This window comes from Centruroides sculpturatus, unplaced genomic scaffold (genome assembly GCF_000671375.1).
Source record: "Centruroides sculpturatus isolate CEXI.00-Female unplaced genomic scaffold, Cexi_2.0 scaffold310, whole genome shotgun sequence".
Lineage (NCBI taxonomy): Eukaryota > Metazoa > Arthropoda > Arachnida > Scorpiones > Buthidae > Centruroides > Centruroides sculpturatus.
Window position 1 is genome coordinate 84601 of NW_019386000.1, and position 11471 is coordinate 96071.

At 31.9% G+C, this 11471-nt stretch overlaps 1 protein-coding gene across 3 annotated transcripts in view; it reads left to right on the top strand.

Moving 5' to 3' along the window:
- The window catches only part of LOC111613032 (histone deacetylase complex subunit SAP130-like), a 144688-nt gene that overhangs the window by 83205 nt on the left and 50012 nt on the right, over positions 1–11471 (top strand). The window lies entirely within an intron of this gene.

Consider the following 11471-nt stretch of genomic DNA (forward strand, 5'->3'; position numbering starts at 1 on the left):
CGGCCGATTTCTAATAACTTATTTTTCTGCTAATAGTTCCTTGAACTTCGGAGACATCATTAATATAAATAATTTTAATCGCCGTTGAATAAGAAATGTTTCTTTCACAAGAAATGTATAAAATTACAGTACTGTATTAGACTTACGGTACCTAATTTACATACTGACAGACGATAGTTAGGCCTAAAATCTCCGTAGCGTGGCGCCACGCTAGACGGCGAAAATTATATATTTAATTATAATAAAGTTACAATAAGTTAATATATAATTATATATACAGTACCTAATTTATATATAATACTGTACAGACGATAGCAAACTCAATTTAGCTGTTCTGTAGCGTGGCGCAGGGCGGAGGAAAGTAGTTCGGCTGCTCATCCACTATTGGTCCAGATTCTATCAATTTTGTCGCAAAATGAGTCGGCGACGACGTTTTAGGAGCTCCTTTAAACGAATGTTGCTGCAATTTTTTTTGCTACGTTATAGGAATTTCCGTTATAGGAACGCATGTTATAGGGGGGTCGACTGTATTTTTGGTCTTTGTATTTGTGTGATACTATTTATTAAGTTCACGAAGTCCTTGGCAGTTTGAGTTCTGGAGCTTAATGTCCATAAATACAGAGTGGTGAAGTCAATCACCAGATGCAAATATTGTTTCTTCAAATTGTGTTTCTTAAATCCTGCCACTGTATCAATTGCTATAACATCAAAAGGATCTGTGGCTGGGAGATGGGACAGCTCTCTATACTTTCGACTATGGTTTATTTTATTAAACTGGTAGACCCCACAGCTATTTACAAAAGTGGATACATCTTTCAACATATTAGGCCAGGTGTACATGCTAGATATTAGTCATAACATTGTCTTTGCCGCTGTCTCCAAAGTTTTTGGCTCTCTTTCAGCAGTCTGTATCTAACCCCTTTTTTGCCTACTTTTTTTTAACATAACATAAAAAATACTTAACAAACATAAAAAATACTTAAAACTGAAAAAACGAAAGAAATGCGTTAATTTTGAAGAAAAAGCTTCAAAGTTTAACTTCCTTTGTCTCGCCTTTCTGTGAAATTTGACACTGATGAGTCATTGTGTTTACAGCTGGATGACCTTGAGAACATCTGGTGTCGGATTTCCCGGGACATTCTCATAGACATCTCGGGAGGACAAGGGTTTAAAGTAGGGTGAATACTAGCTGGTGGTATATTTTTAAATATTTTTAAAAAATTAAAATTTTAATTGCAATTTTTGACCCCCTCCCCTGATTTAATTAATTGTATATATAATAAAATATATTAATTTAAAAAATTAAAAAACTATTGGAGGTCATTTTTGATATCAGAAACTAGCTTTAAATAACTTTACCGAAGTAAAATCCGTGCACTACAACTTTAGAACGATTAATTGAATTTGATTTTGAAAGATCACATTAAAAAACAATTAAGCGTTAATTGCGCATCATTAAATGTTGATTAAAATTGCAATAAAATTTTTTTGCGTGGGAAAAATTTTTTTTTAAAATTTGGAGACAAAAAACATTCCAAAAATCAAAAAAAAAATTTCCAGGAGGGCCTAAAAGACCGATTTTTCGTAACGCTATGGGACATGCTCGAGTCAGACTCTAGCATGGGGCAGAAGGGGCTAATAGCTAAGGGACTTTGGTATCACAATTCTCATTTTATCTCCTTTAGTTTTTACGATTAAGCCATTTCATTTATGATCATTTCTGATGGTTAGTTCATGTTTTCATGCTGACTTAAGGTCTTCTCTTTGAATTAAATTTACAATTTTGATATTGTCTGATATGAGGCCACTATCTAACACTGGATTTCTGGACAGTAGATCATCTATGTTAGTAATGCCAGGACTGTATTTAACATCAAAATCATATTGACTAAGATGTAATGACCAATTAAATAATCCGGAGTTTGATTTCTTGGAAGACCGTAACCACTTTAAAGCATGATGATTCGTTATAACTGTAAATTTTTTCCATAAAGATAATCGTGCCAATAGTCGATTGTTTCCACTATAGCTTGGCATTTTAATTCAATAACATCAAAATTTTTTTGATAATCCATTAGTTTTTTGAAAAGTAACAAATTGGATATTGTTTTTCATTGTCTTGCATTTGTTTTAGTACTGCTCCATTCCATGTTTACTGGCATCTGTATACAAATACAATTCTTTGTCTGGATTAAAGATGCACAGAACCAGGAAACTGGTTAGGTACATTTTAATGTTGTTGAAGGTGTTTTGGCACTCCGAATCTGAAATAAATTTCCTATTCTTCTTTAAAATTGTGTAACGGATTTAAGAGTCTTGGAGTGTTAGGTATAAAACAATGATAGTAGTTTACTTCCCCAGAAATCTCTAAGGTTTTCACATCATTAGGCTTAGGAAATTCCTTAATTGCTGCAACATTGTCACTTACTGGACAAACTTGATTTTTTGTGATGATATTCCCAAGGTATTTCACTTCTTTCTCTGCAAATTTGCATTTAGATAATTTTAGTTTTATCCCTTCCTTTTCTAGAGTGTTTAGGACTAGTTTGATATGTTTAAGGTGGGCCTCAAAGGAGGTTGAATATACTATGATATCATCTAGGTAATTACTATAGAAGTTAGTCAATTGGTATCGATGTAAAATGGTGTAAATTATTCTCTGAAATATGGCTGATGCATTTTTATAACCAAAAGGCATAACAAGCCATTTGAAGTGACCATTCATTGTGACAAAAGCCATTTTATATGTGTCACAAACTTCCATAGGAATGTGCCAATATTTAGAACTAATATCTAAGGTTGTGAAATACACACAATTAAGCAATTTATCTAAAATATCATCAATTCTAGGGAATGGATAGTTATCGTCACTTAGTTAAGTTTTCTGTAATCAATGCACAACCTGGTCTTTTTTATCAGCTAACGTCACTGGAAAAGTGTACAGGCTCATTGATCTTCGAATAAGTTTGTGTTTTAACAACATTTCTATTTGATTGTTTATTATTTGTTCGTCACTTAAGGAACAACGATACAGTTTCAAATTTATCGATATGTTGTTAGTTAATTTGATTTTACAATTCTCAATTTTTATAGAACCAATGTCATATTTATCCTTTGAAAATGCATTTGATTTTCTTGCTAAATATTGTTTTAGTTTCATACCTTGTTCTTTTGTCAATTCAGGTCCAAATAGTTTTTCTAGTTCTGTCAGTTTTAAGTTTTCGATTATATTATTTAGGTTTAGTTTTAGTTCATTGGAGTTATCCTCTAAACAAGTTATGACTAGGTTTTCATCTTGTGTATAATTGGATTGGATTTCTTCTGTTAATTCACCATTTTCACTTGATTGGAAAATTCAATAACTTTGATCGAGACTTAAACCAAACTGGTTTATAAGTCTAAGCCTACTAGCAAATCACAATGGCTATTGTTCACTACAATTAAGTCTGTTTCCTTTGTTATCGAATCAATTGTCAGATTAACAGTTACCTGACCCAAATATATTTGTGTTGAATTAATGGTTTTGAACTTTAGGCAATTGTTCTTATATTTCCAGATTTTTAACTCCTTAAGACTCGGGCAATTTTTGATATTAATTTAATCAAACGTTAAAAAATTCTTAAAACTGTAAAAAAACGAAAGAAATGCGTTAATTTTAAAGAAAAAGCTTCAAATTTTATTTTCCTTTGTCTCGCCTTTCTGTGAAATATAACACCAATGAGTCATTGTTTACACAGCTGGAGTGGATTTCCTGGGACATTCTCATACACGTCTCGGGAGGACAAGGGTTTAAAGTAGGGTGAGTACGAAATTCGCGTATATTTTTAAATATTTTTAAAAAATTAAAAATTTTATTGTGATTTCCGACCCCCCCTAATTAATTAAATTTATATAAAATTAATTATATTAATTTAAAAACTATTGGAGGTCGTTCTTGACATCAGAAAGCAACTTTAAATAACTTTACCGAAGGAAAATCCGTGCACTACAACTTAGGAACCATGAAATAATATTGATAAAAAACTCCCATTAAAAAACAATTAAGCCTTAATCAAGCCTTATCAAAGGCTCATTAAAATCGCGATAAAATTTTTTTACGCAGACAAAAAATTTTGAAAAAATTTGGGGACCTAAAAAACATTCCAAAATTTGAAAAAAAAAAAATTTTGTCAAAAGTGGCCTTAAGGACCACGTTTTATGTAACGCTATGTAACTTGCCTGAGATATCTCAGGTTTGTGGCTTAATAATTAATTAGATTTAGTTCATGAATAATTTTACTATCAACACAAGATGTTTGCCTCAATGTCGGGATAGAATCGTGCTTATCCACGATTCTATTNAGAAGCACGATTCTATCCCGAAAATTCTTGAAATTAATCCCGAAAATCCTTGAAATTAAAAATAAGGCGAGAATCGTGCTTCTGCACGATTCTCGCCTTACTTTTAATTTCAAACTAGTAATGGTCGACGTTGCAGAGAGTCGGTTGGAGAAACAACCATTAGTTTTGAATGCATGGTCACTGATTGGTTAGTCGATCATCAGACTACCAGCAGATCTCCGACAGAGCAACAAAGTGCTGATTGGTCATCAAGTCTACCGTCGATTGATACAAAAGGTTGAAGTCGAGGCGGGAAAGTCAAGTTGGTTTACGTTCATTTCTGTCTAAGGAGGTTAAGTTCAGCTTAGGAACTTCAAGTTGGTCAATGGAACTCGGTTAAGAAGGTTGCCTTGAGCTTTTGTTAAGAAGCTCGGTTAAGAAGGTTGCCTTTGAGCTTTTGACGAATGAGACCTTGCAAGGTCTCATTCGTCTTGCTGTTTCTTCAACAAATGCCAGAAGGAGCTTACATCTAGCTACGACTCAGGGAATACATCGTAAGGTGTTTATCAATGGACCTGTTCAGGATATTATTATGGATTATTTGAACTTTGTTATTTTGTGTGTGTGTGGAAACCTACATTGTAAACATTTTAAATGTTGCAATTTGTTGCTGTTGTGAAACATCGTAAGTTTGTAAATTTTAACTGACATATAAAGTTTTAAGTTTGACTCCTACTATCATAAATCGTCTTTGTTATTCTTGCACCATTGATCATAGAGTGAGAAGTGATATTTGGGTCGGTCCATTAATATTTTGTAATTACATTTGGTAGTATACATTTCTGTGTCTCATTTTCTACCACTGCGAGATTTACTTTACCCTTTCATTCAGGTGATTTTTACTTATTCCAGCAGTCTTGAGCCCAATGGAACCTATTTTGGTATCCCAAACTCTCACAAATCTTACAAGTGTTTGGTTTTCTCTTATGTTCCGGATTAAATTCTTCTGTTTAATCTCATAACCAAAATTACTCCTTGTGGATTTAGATTCATTTTTGTTTTAAATTTTCTTCAATTCTCAGGTGTATTTCATAAATTTTACAAAAGTTTTTTGTCTCACAGTTATGAAATATTCTGTCATTTCATGGGATAACCCTTTTATCGTTAGCAGTATTATCTTGAAGTCTTTCAATTGTGATAACTTCCCTAACCTTTTTTTTTCTTCGAAATAATTTTTTATTCTTATTTTTAGGTCATATTTTAACCTTATGAAATCCATGATAGGCTCAGTGGCTTGTAATCCCAATCTCCCCACAAAAGTTGGTTTTAATTCTCCCCAACACTTTGACTGACTGAGTGTTCAATGTACCAATTTAGGTTTTCATCTTCTAGGTAATCTGCCATTAACATTATTTTATCTTTTTCGTTTCAATCCATATATTCTTCCACCATTTCAAATCTTTTCACCCAATTTTCTACCTTAAGCGTGTCATTATTGCCGTGAAATATTTGAATTTTTGGCTTATATGTTTTTGAGAATTATGTATCCTCTTCTTTTCTAATAATCCGTTCCTAATAGAATTCATCATCTCCATAGGCTATTGTTTTCTTTGGTTTCACCCTGTCGACTTGTAAAGTTTCTTTTTTCCGTCTTTTGATTTCTGTTGTTTACATGTGGTCCTTCCTTCTTGACCTTCTCAAAGCTTCTGTTTCTTTCTTCTTTTGTTCCATGCTTGCTCTATTGTTTCAACTATTACCAGTCTTTACGCACTGAACTGTATTTCTGGTTTTGGGGATTATCTACACCTTTACATATATATACACATAGCTACATGTACTGTACAGTACATACATATATATAACAATTTTTTTGTAAATTGTAACTTAAATATAATCATTTTCATTTTAAAACTTTTTTAGTTAGAACAAATTACTTATTTCAGAAGTTATCTCTATTCTTTTATTGTACAGATTTTAAAATAAATATGCTTACAAGGCTAACCTGACAGTTTGTCATCACTGATTTTGACAAAATTTTATGAATATATAGTATTTACTTGTACTTAAACTCTACCAAAGCTGCAGGATTCATTATTATGGCATTCTCAACAAAATTAAGATAAAAATTTTTTATAATCATTAACCTATCACGTGGTGAATATTGTCTCCATTGTGTGTTGCTCCACGTTGAAATTTTTTTATGTTAAGCCAACACGATCACATGTTTTAGAAAAATAATAATTGTGGCTATTGTATCATTTCAAATTACTTTATATTTTTCACACAGAAAATTGACATATTAATAAATGTAAAAACAAAAAATTTTATTTTAGAAATTAATTCTAGTGTGATAAATTTCAAAGCAAGGAACAATGCATAATGGAATGGAGCATTGTTCACACTGGTAACATGATTCCATTCGCTTTTTGCTTGCTGAACAGACTTTACAAACTCTGGTTGGATGTTTTTTCTTATCTGTTGCTGGTATGTGGCTGGGAAAATGCTGTTTGGATAAACGTAATGGATTTTTGTGTGATGGTTGACCATGGGTTACGTGTCTGCTTGTGTGAAACTTTTCCATCACTTCTCTAATAACAGACGTTTGAAAATTAAGAAATGATATTTGTTTTTTCATATGTTGGTGATACAAACCACAAGCATTATATAGTGCAATATCCAACATGTAAAAAAACACTTTTTTGTACCATTTCACTGTTTTTCTCATGCATGGATAATTGGGTATCACTCCATCACACAGATCAATTCCACCCATATTTCAATTATATTCTAAAACACAATTCAGCTCAATTATTATATCTCCTGATCTGTTGTGTTTACCAGAATCTGAGAATTCATTGTTACTCATTGTACTTAGAATTGTCACATTCCTCTTATCCTTCCAACAAAATACAGACAAACCATCTTTTTGACAGGTCATAAATTCACCTTCCTTCAATTTACGATCAGGAAAATTGCATGGCATTCCAATTTGATTCGTGTTTACAGTTCCACGTACATACATTTGTTTATCCAGAAATGTTGTGGCTAATGTCAGTGAGGTGAAAAATGTGTCTAAAAAAGCTTGTAATTCTAACTGAGCAGTGGTTCTAATAAGGTAAGCAGAACTTTCTTACCTTGCCCACCTTCAAAATTTCCATATTCTGTCATAGCCCCTGTGTAAACTAAAAACTCCCTGTACGAACTAAAAACTCCTAAAAATATCCTGTATGAGACTTGCAAATTTCAAAGCTTTTTACTCCAAAACAAACACGCTTTGCTCGGTATATACTGTCAAAATTTTTCATAACATAAGACTTTCCTCTACACACATTTTCATCTGAGATGTAAGCGTATTTGAACCTATGGGGAAAATGATCGATAACACTGTGTAATTTATGCAATTTATCATCACCACCTGAGGCTTGATTATTATCTGTAAAATGCAAACATGACAATAAAAGCAAAAAACAGTTGCTCAACATTGCACTCAAAAAAAAATGGTGTAGAAAAAACATCCTTTTTTGTAAAGTACATACTTAGGTGCGGTTTTCTAATGATACTTGTGACTGTAATAAATCCTATGAATTCTCTAATTTCTGGATTTGTTGTCGGTTTCCAGTTTTTTATACAACTATTTTCCTGTAAATCATCACATTTCATCAAACTATCACCATACCTATTTATTTCTTCAACGATCTTGTCCACATGTTTATCATCAGAAAATACATTAAAGCAGTCAAATGGTGTGGCATCACTCTGTAAATTACACTGGATTCCTGCTTGTCCTGTGAAACTGTTGACTTGAGGTCTTGTAAAGTTTGTACGTGTCCAACCATCATCACTACTAAAACATGGACGTTTCACACTATTATTTCCACAAGCACAATCATATGATCGTCCTTTGTATCCACTTGTAGTTGGTATTTCATGATTAATATCACTACTACCATCACTTACAGTTTCATTTTGAATATATTCGTCATTTACTATCTGATAATTCAGACTCATCTCTGACCTATTTAGAGCGCTATTTCTCCCAGTCATCGTCATGTCGAACAGAGTTTAATTAACAGTCTATTTTCCTTTGTTATTTCTTCTGAACAGCAACTCTTATTGTTTTAATATCCTGCTATGCAAAAACTAGATAACATAATGATTCTTTTGACATGAGTCACTATTTTGGATTTCCATACAAGTAGCGACATCTGATGTTTAAAAAACATTCCTAAACAGAAATGAGATATCTCAGGTCCAACACTTTGGGTCAGAGGTCACAACCCCAAGATATGTCTGAGTAACACAGGATAAGTTAATAGCAATATGGAAGTATATTCACGAAGTTGTGACATGGTGTGATTAGTTAAGACATCACACTTGGAAGCTTTTTTGAGTTTGACCTCCATATGCAAAAGATTTTTTTTACATTTATAATTTAATCCTATCATTTTTAAATTTCTTATGTACAATTTTTAAGGTCCTTGAAAATATATTTTTTGCTTTGATCACTGCATTTTTAGAAGGTACATATAAAAACATTATAATCATTTTGTACTATTTAATGTAATGGTTTTCTTAATAGAAATATTACAGCCATATATAAAAAATGAAAAGTTTTTTAATAATAGATTTGTGGGATAGTCAGACAAACTCTCAAATATAACAGAATTTTTGTAGATGATGAAGATAGTCCATCTTACCAATTAAAAATTAATTTGCCGAAACGTACTATCTTTGTCAGCCTTCTGATGTTTATTTTAATAGGCAGGTTAAAAATTTCATCAAAAAATTACAAAATTGAAGTTACCTTCTTAAAACCAATAGTGAAAATCATATTAAAATACACACTCTGATTAACAACCAATTGAGTGCACCAGTTTTTTATGACATACCATATATCTTCACAGATAAGACGATAGTCGAATCATAAAAAAAGGCCCCCAAAATCCTGGATTGTCTTATAGAACAGATACAAAAAAAAATTTAATGAAATTTATATAAATTAAAACCATTATAAAAAGTGGACAAACTGTAATTATTTACTAGTAGAGAGTAGGATGACTATGTCCACAAAATAGAATAGCCTGTATGATGTTTTTGTGAATAGTCAAGGTTACCCAAATGCCCAAATCAGTGCGAATGTGTAAAACAAAAGCAAGGCAGTGCTGCCAGAGATGCAAGAAAATAAAATTTGTTCATTCAAAAATTTACGAATTGGACATAATTCTGTATACGCTACACAGTATTATTATCCAAATGATGATCGCTGATCTAAACTAAATTCATAGGCCGTTGATAGTTTGGGGGATGTCTTATAGGACAGATATATGCTAAAACTATAAAACTTTGACGAAAATTTATACGTCTTATCTGCGCAGATATATGGTAATTAAGATATGTATGGTTTGAATCTCAAATAATACACTAAATATATATTTTCAAAAATGTTAATGAAGTTTGTTTTTCACTGTGTTGTTAAAACAAAATATGAAAACTGTACAAATGAAGTAGCAATGATTGTATGTGCTTGGTGCAAAAAGCCATTATATTTTATCTATTTTATGATCAAATACTACCCAAAATGCTGTAATATTTATTGCCTATACATATATAATTTTTGGGGGCAAAACGAAAACTTCAAAGTGTAGAAGTAGAATTTAAAGTTTTTGATATTTTATAATGAATGAGAAATTTTAAAATGATAAGATTATATTATAAATGTTAAAAAAAGAAAAGAAAAAGAAAAATCTTTTATATACAAGGATTGAACTCAAAAAGAAAGCCTCTACATGTGATGTCTTAACTAATCACATCACACCACTACTTTGTGAATCAGTTTTTTCTGTTTTGGTATTAGGATTTCTCAAACAAGATCCCAGATGTTTTTTAACCTGGGAAAGCACACAAATAAAGTTTGCTTTTTTCTTATTTTGTGTTAAGGCTGAGGAAATTTTGCAAATAGAAAGTACAATTAACTCATAAACTGTCAGAACACATTTGTATTTAGTAATTTTAAGCCTGCGTATTACGTTTTTAAATTTTTGCTTGTTATGGCATGTCGCATATTGTCAATAATCAATATGTAGCCTACTTGTGGCAAGACACTGAAAATTCTTTACTTGTCAGAACCTGTAATATCTTGAATAATTACTCTGATGCTGTCTTAATTTTTAACCATGCCCAGTTAGCTTGAATAACTGCATTATGCCAGGTTGTGCAAATTGGGCAAGGATACAAACAAGTATGAAGTATGCAAAGTATGAAGGTTTTCTTCATAAACCTGATTATTAAAGCCAAACGAACTGCCGATTTATCAGGTTATAAGCTTGATGCTGCTATTAAAGTAGCCAAGATAGACAAATCAAGAATACTAGACAGCAAAAGAAATACTGCAACACATCTCAAAAAGAAACTAGAAATCTTCAAGGCTGCAGGTGAAAAAACATAACAACTGTCTTCTCTTAAATGCATTAAAGACAATTAAACTCACATCAGTTGAATTTGAAAGGGCCTTCTCAGTAGCAGGACTTTTCATTACTAAAATAAGAACTACAAGTAGCGACATCTGATGTTTAAAAAACATTCCTAAACAGAAATGAGATATCTCACAGGTCCAACACTTTGGGTCAGAGGTCACAACCCCAAGATATGTCTGAGTAACACAGGATAAGTTAATAGCAATATGGAAGTATATTCACGAAGTTGTGACATGGTGTGATTAGTTAAGACATCACACTTGGAAGCTTTTTTGAGTTTGACCTCCATATGCAAAAGATTTTTTTTACATTTATAATTTAATCCTATCATTTTTAAATTTCTTATGTACAATTTTTAAGGTCCTTGAAAATATATTTTTTGCTTTGATCACTGCATTTTTAGAAGGTACATATAAAAACATTATAATCATTTTGTACTATTTAATGTAATGGTTTTCTTAANTTGTAAGCAGTTTCCAACAAACTTTAATAAATATTTTCTATTTGTGAAAATTTCGAAAATTCGGAATATCATCGGATCAAACAAAATTCGATACCATCGTCAGTTACATTGACGCGGAAATTCTCATGCAAGTTTAGGACATTTTACTCAGTCCTCCTGCGTCAGGGAAATATGAACTTATCAAAGAACGGTTGATCTCCGCTTTCGCAGACAGT